This window comes from Odocoileus virginianus, chromosome 19 (genome assembly GCF_023699985.2).
Source record: "Odocoileus virginianus isolate 20LAN1187 ecotype Illinois chromosome 19, Ovbor_1.2, whole genome shotgun sequence".
Classification (NCBI taxonomy): Eukaryota; Metazoa; Chordata; class Mammalia; order Artiodactyla; family Cervidae; genus Odocoileus; species Odocoileus virginianus.
This window is the reverse complement of record NC_069692.1, coordinates 19,502,565-19,509,628: the sequence shown is the minus strand read 5'-3', so window position 1 is coordinate 19,509,628 and position 7,064 is coordinate 19,502,565. Positions and strand designations below refer to the sequence as shown.

Genomic DNA, 7,064 nt, shown 5'->3' with positions numbered 1-7,064 from the left:
TACACATGATAATGTATAAACGCTACTCTCTCAGTTCATCCCACCCTCTCCTTCCCTTACTGTGCCCACAAGTCCATCCTCTACATCTCTGTCCTTATTCCTGCCCTGCAAATTGGTTCTTCAGTACCATTTTTCTGCTGTTGTTGTTGTTCAATCACTCAGCTATGTCCAACTCTTTGCGACCCCATGGACTGCAGCACGCCAGGCTTCCCTGTCCTTCACCATCTCCTGGAGTTTGTTCAAACTCATGCCCATTGAGTCGGTGATGCCGTCCAGCCATCTCATCCTGTCCTCCCCTTCTCCTCCTGCCTTCAGTATTTCCCAGCATAAGGGTCTTTTCCAATGAGTTGGCTCTTCATATCAGGTGGCCAAAGTATTGGAGCTTCAGCTTCAGCATCAGTCTTTCCAAAGAATATTCAGGGTTGATTTCCTTTAGGATTGACTGGTTTGATCTCCTTGCAGTCTAAGGGACTCTCAAGAGTCTTCTCCAGCACCATTTTGTTAGATTCCATATATATGTGAAAAATGCCAGAATTTTGGTAATGAAAAATCTATATCTATTTTTATGCTAAAGTTCCTGTTTAGAATATTAAAACTTTAAGAATTAAAAGGACTGTTAAAGTCAACTCCATCATATACACACCAACACACATACACATACCTGTCATAAAAAAACAACAAGGACTAGAGTTGGACAGGGACAACTTTTAGGACTTATGTTTTTTATATCTTAGACCCATAGTAAGTCAGGCTTGCTTATGACTTGTGCCTATAGCCCTTTATACCTCTTCATCCAACTCAGAGCAGTGGAAGTGTCCAAGGTCTGTCTTTCTACTGGACTCAGCTCTGCAAAGATACAGGTCTCTTCTGCCTGATTCCTGCCGTATCCACGTCATTGAGCACATATCATAGAGGAGAGGAGGGGAGGGGGAAAAGATGGGCTGAGAAATGAGATGGATGGATGGATGGGGGTGAAGGAGGAAGGAAGAAGGACTGAAAGGAAGGAAGGATGGAAGAGGGAGCCAGGGAGGAAATGTAGTGAAAGAAAGAAACCTAGTTCAGGACTCTGAACTCCCAGTCTACTCTTTTTCCTATATCATACTCAGTGACGAAGTAAAGTGAACATACTAATTGCTCAGTTGTGTCTGACTCTTTGTGACCCCACGAACTGTAGCCCACCAGGCTCCTCTGTCCATGGAATTCTCCAGGCAAGAACACTGGAGTGGCTGGCTATTCCCTTCTCCAAGGGATCTTCCCAACCCAGGGATCAAACCCAGGTCTCCTGCACTGAGGGAGATTGGAATACATTCTTAACTGTTTAGAATCCAGGCAGATTCTTTACTGTCTGAACCACCGGGGAAGCCCACCAAACTTGGTGCAAAATCTTAAATCTACATTTTTTTTAAAGGATTTACACTTGAGATTAAAAATTTGCTGTCATACAAAAAGGTCCACAAGAATAGAAGCCAGCTAATCATGATACCATAATAGAAGAAAGCTCCATAGAGACACCCCTGCCTATATTTTACTAAACCTATATTCTCAAGCCTCACACAATGTCTAGCACTTAGTGTTTTCAAAACATATTTATTGAATAAATGTATATAGGTATCAGGGAAAGAATAAGGAAAAATGCTACAACTAATTCATAAACATACGTAAGTCTCAGTCAAGAGATTCATCTGTCTGTCTTTATAAGAAAATCAGAACAGTGCTCGCTTCGGCAGCACATATACTAAAATTGGAACAATACAGAGAAGATTAGCATGGCCCTTGCGCAAGGATGACATGCAAATTCGTGAAGCGTTCATATTTAAAAAAAAAAAAAAAGAAAGAAAATCAAAACACCTCCTCAGCAAATGGATTACAGGAAAACTGTCTTGAATCTGATGTTGTAAGATGAAAATTATCATTTATAAGGGAGAATACATATAGAGGGAATTATTAGATTGGCACAAACGTAGCTGCAGTTTCAGACTGTGAATTTTAAATCATTACTATTAGACTCAAACACATCGTAATTAATCAAAACAGGAACCATTACAATCAACACATTTTTGCCAACTAGAAATAAGTTTTTTATTCCTGTAGCATAAAAATCTATGCTTTGGGATTTGACAAACTCTTGTAAAGCATTTTATGCATCCTGCTGGTTGTGGAAGCATTTTCTCTGCAAAAAGTTGTCAAGATTCTTGAAGAAGTGGTAGTTGGTTGGTGAGAGGTTAGGTGAATATGGCAGATGAGGCAAATCTCTGTAGACCAATTCATTCAACTTTTAAAGCATTGGTTGTGCGATATGCGGTTGGGTGTTGTCGTGATAGAGAAGAATTGGGCCCTTTCTGTTGACCAATGCTGGCTGCAGGCGTTGCAGTTTTGGGTGCATCTCATCGATTTGCTGAGCACACTTCTCAGATGTAATGGTTTTGCTGGGATTCGGAAAGCTGTAGTGGATCAGATGGGCAGCAGACCACCAAACAGTGACCATGACCTTTTTTTGGTGCAAGTTTGGCTTTGGGAAGTGCTTTGGAGCTTCCTCTCGGTCCAACCACTGAGCTTGTCACCACCATCTGTCACATAAAATCCACTTTTGGTCACACATCACAATCTGATTGAGAAATGGTTTGTTGTTGTTGTGTAGAATAAGAGAAGACCACACTTCAAAATGACAATTTTTTTTGACTTGTGGTCAGCTCATGAGGCACCCACTTTCCAATTTGTTTCAAATGCCAAAAAACTGTAGAATGGTTGATGTTGGGTTCTTTGGAAACTTCTCCTGTAGTTGTAAGAGGATCATCTTCAAAAATTGCTCTCCATTAGTCGTTGTCCACTTCCGATGGTCAGCCATTGCGCTTCTCATCTCCAAGGTTCTAGTCTCCTTTGTGAACCTTCTTGAACCACCACTGCACTGTATGTTAGCAGTTCCCAGGCCAAATGCATGGTTGATGTTGCAAGTTGTCTCCGCTGCTTTATGACCCATTTTGAACTCAAATAAGAAAATCGCTCAAATTTGCTCTTTGTCCAACATTTCCAAAGTCTAAAATAAATATAAAATACATAGCAAGTAATGTCATTAACAAAAAAAAAGCAAGAAATGTGCATTAAAATGATGTATAACATAACCACACTTATTTAAGTATGTATCCCAATATCAAAGACAAATGTCAACAATGCAAAAACGGCAATTACTTTTGCACCAAAAATCAGGTTAAATATTTTAGTAAAACATTAGAGAAAGAAATTTGCTTCCTCTAAAATAAAGATTAGACAGCTGACAAGGAGACACAATGACCCCTCCCAGTGGAATCAAGTACATAGAAACTGCCCGAAGAATGAATGACTGCTCTTAACCAGTTGTGCTGCACAAGGTCACGTGTAGATACTGCACATCCAGCAAGAGTTAAAAAAAAAAAAAAATCCGTGGAAAATCAAACAATAGGTGAGACTGGAGAAGCAGGAGTCAGGAAATCTTGTAAGGAGTCAGCAGTGAGATGAGGGATCTCAGTTTTTGCAGCGTGGAATGGTGAAGAAGGTCACCATTCCAGGTTTTGAAACTGATGGACATGGATGCAGGCACTCACCATCTATCTGACTTTGGATAGGTTACTTACTCTCTCTGAGCTTCAAGTTTTTTAATGTGCAAAATAAGAATTGTGCAATGCCATTTGCATTAGGGTTAGTGTGTATAGAGCTACTGGCCTAGAATAGGTTCTCAACAAGTGGTATTTTAAATTACCATCATCATTATTAAAATCATCCCAGATCAGGAACCTCTGAAAATCCAGAGGAAAAAAAAAAAAAAAAAAACACATTTGGATGACTTCACTTTTGCATTTCTAACAAGCTCCTAGGTGATGCCAAAGGGGCTTCTCCATAGACTACTTTGGTTGGACCCTTTCAGGATCTCTGGCCATCCTCCAGAACTGAAGTTCCACAAGGTCTCCAAGTGATTCCCATATGCAATGAAGTCTGAGACACACTAATTGATAGTATGGATTTTCTGATGCAAAACCAGAGGATGAGGTGGGGAGTTCTTTCTGTTAAAGAGAAGATGAGGATGAATTTACATTGCTCTTAAAAACAACAGCTGAAATCCAATATTTTGGCCACCTGATGCGAAGAGCTGACTCATTTGAAAAGACCCTGATGCTGGGAAAGATTGAAGGCAGGAGGAGAAGGGGACGACAGAGGATGAGACGGTTGAATGGCATCACCAACTCAATGGCCATGGGTTTGGGTGGACTCCGGGAGTTGGTGATGGACAGGGAGGCCTGGCATGCTGCAGTCCATGGGATCATGACTGAGAGACTGAACTGAACTGAACTGAAAAAACAACAACACTTTTAATGGGATACATTATGTCTAGAATTTTCTCCCGAGCTCTGTGGGAAGAAAGGCCCATTGAGGAGGTGGCTGATGACCGGGAGGGGCAGACCCACCTTCACTCTCACCACGGAAGCTATGCCAGTGCCAATCTCCTTTGCTTTTTATAGAATGATGGTTTAGTGAGCTGGGCTGCTGTGTTCTTAGAGTGTTACCAGAGAGGCCAAAGTAGATCAGCTGCTACCAGGGTCCCATAAGCCTTTCTGTCTGTGGTTTGGTTCATCTCCAAAGGCAGCAAGTAGGAAAGACACTAGTGCTCCAGCCTGTCCACAGAACTAACTGCCCCTCCTTTTGCACAAAAGGCACCGACTCTAACCTCGCCTTTGCAATATTCCCAATCTTTATCAGGGGGGCGTGTTAATGGATCACCGGTTGGAAACACTTTCTTGTCCAAGCTCTGTCCTTAACCTAAAGTGGCAGCCCAGAAATGCAGAGTGGCTCCTGCCTCACCACTGACCAGGCTCTGAGAAAATGGAAATCAAGAAGGAAAAGGGATATGGGAAAACTAAATAAAAGGAGAGAATTTAAAGGAAATTTCTAACTCTGAAGAGGATTAGTATCATGTGAAAGGAGAATCTTGGCTTTGTGTCCCCGGCTCTAAATTACCTCAAGAATCTTCCTATGACTGTGGGGTTGGAACAAAATAGGATCTGCTCTAGATACTCGGTTATCAGTCTGGAGCTCCAGGATCTATAAAATAAAGTGGAGGAGGAACCGGGCCCTTAAAGGAACAGTGTGTCTAAACACAGTCTGACTGACTGAAGCAGCCTCATCCTCTCTGGGGTCTGCAAATCCATGGTCACTGCTCCCTCTGCTGGATCTTGTGATTGTTGCTTTGTCCAAAGTCGTGTCTGACTCTTCGTGACCCTAAGGACTGTAGCCCGCCAGGCTCCTCTGTCCATGGGACTTTCCAGGCAAGAATACTGGAGTGGGTTGCCATTCCCCTCTCCAGGGAGATCTTCCAGACCCAAGGATCAAACCCTCATCTCCTGCATTAGCAGGCGAATTTTTTACCACCAAACCACCAGCGAAGGTCTTGCTGGATGTACCAGATGAGATTGCCTGATTTATTAATTCCAAAATCCCTCATTCGTTCATCCACCCTCCAAGCAACTGCTCTGAAGTGCAAAAAAATATTTTGAAGGTATGGGGAGAATAAAATCAGTTTATATTTTCCAGACAATCTGTTACTGGATGAAAAAAAAACATAATTTATTTTCCACAGGAAAGAAAAATATAAACAAAGGGCCCCTGGTGGAGACATATTCTAAATAGCATTGATATAAAACTGTTCTTAGAAAAGATGAGTAAACGTTCTCCATGTGCTAGAGAAGCAACACGAATGCAAGTTCCTCTCCTCTTTTTCTGTCTCACCAACCCCACAGCAAGGATAGCACGCAGGCCTTTCCTCTTTACGGTGAATGGGCTTCAACGGCAGGTGCTGCGCTATTGAAAAGGACTCAGAAAAAACAGTAAGAATGAACAGCTTACCATGGACACAACACAATCTACTAAAAGTGTTTCCTTCTTTCCACCTTTTCTTTCTTATTTTCCATTTCTAAATAGTTTGTGAAGAACTCGTCTCCCCAAGCCACCTGTTGTTAGTGAGGAAGATTTCCCTTTCATTAGATAGTTTTAATATGGATAACTTCAAACCTATACAAAAGTGAAAAAATTAGTACTCACCTTCATATACTCCCCACATAGCTCCCGCAGTTATCAAAACAAGCCAATCTTGTGTCTGAACTCTCACCAGCTTCCCCTTGTACTATTAGTATGCAGTAAATTTCACACATATTGATTCATTCACAAATCTTTCAGTATTTGTCCTAAAAGATAAGAACTATTTCTGACCATAAATATACTATCATCATTACACCTAGAAAATTAATAAATTCTTAATACTGGATACCCAGTAAATGTTTAAATTCTAATTGCCCATACATGACATTAACTTTTTAATAATTTGTTTGAATTAAGTTCCAAATAAGGTCCACACGCTGGGTTTGGTTGGTATATCTTTTAAGGTATTTTAATCAATAGATTGCTCCTTCTTTTTTTTCTTGCAGTTTATTTTTAATGAAACCAAGTTTTTTTGTCCTATAGAACTTCCTTCATTCTGAATTTTGCTGATTGCTTCTCTGTGATATAGCTCCATAAGTTTGGGCTTCCACATACTGGTACTTGGACCTAGAGTCTTGCCAGGTTCATTTTTCTTTCTTTGTTTTTTTTTTTTTTGAGCAAGACTGCTTCATAGGCAGTGTGTTCTTCCATCCAGAGACATCTAATGTCTGTTTATCACTCCTTTAGTTCTGTTATCAGCTACTGATGCTCAATGCCTAAACCATTAATTCATTGTGATATTCTAACTATATTTTCTCATTCATTTATTAGCTGGAATTGTTCTATGGAAGTATACTTCTACTTGGTTACTCAGTGATATAGTTTTCATAGGAAAGGCAAGATAAATGACTGATTTATTTGCCAGTTATCAAAATAATGCTCCAAAGGTGACTGATTAGTTTAATGCTACTCACGTGTCCTTAAACAACTTCTAAGACTCATCTTTGAATGGTTGGGTTTTTGACACTATTCACAGGTTATCAGAAACTAGGTATATATTTGCTTTTTCCATTATTATTCTCTCAATTTTACAGTGATATTAATTTTCAATCTTTTAGTTT

General features: G+C 40.4%; 1 non-coding gene across 1 annotated transcript; it reads left to right on the top strand.

Moving 5' to 3' along the window:
- The first annotated feature begins 1,711 nt into the window (after positions 1-1,711).
- On the top strand, positions 1,712-1,818 carry LOC139029739 (U6 spliceosomal RNA). Its single transcript, XR_011481944.1, has one exon. It is a non-coding gene; the product is annotated as a U6 spliceosomal RNA (small nuclear RNA).
- Positions 1,819-7,064: the final 5,246 nt, after the last annotated feature.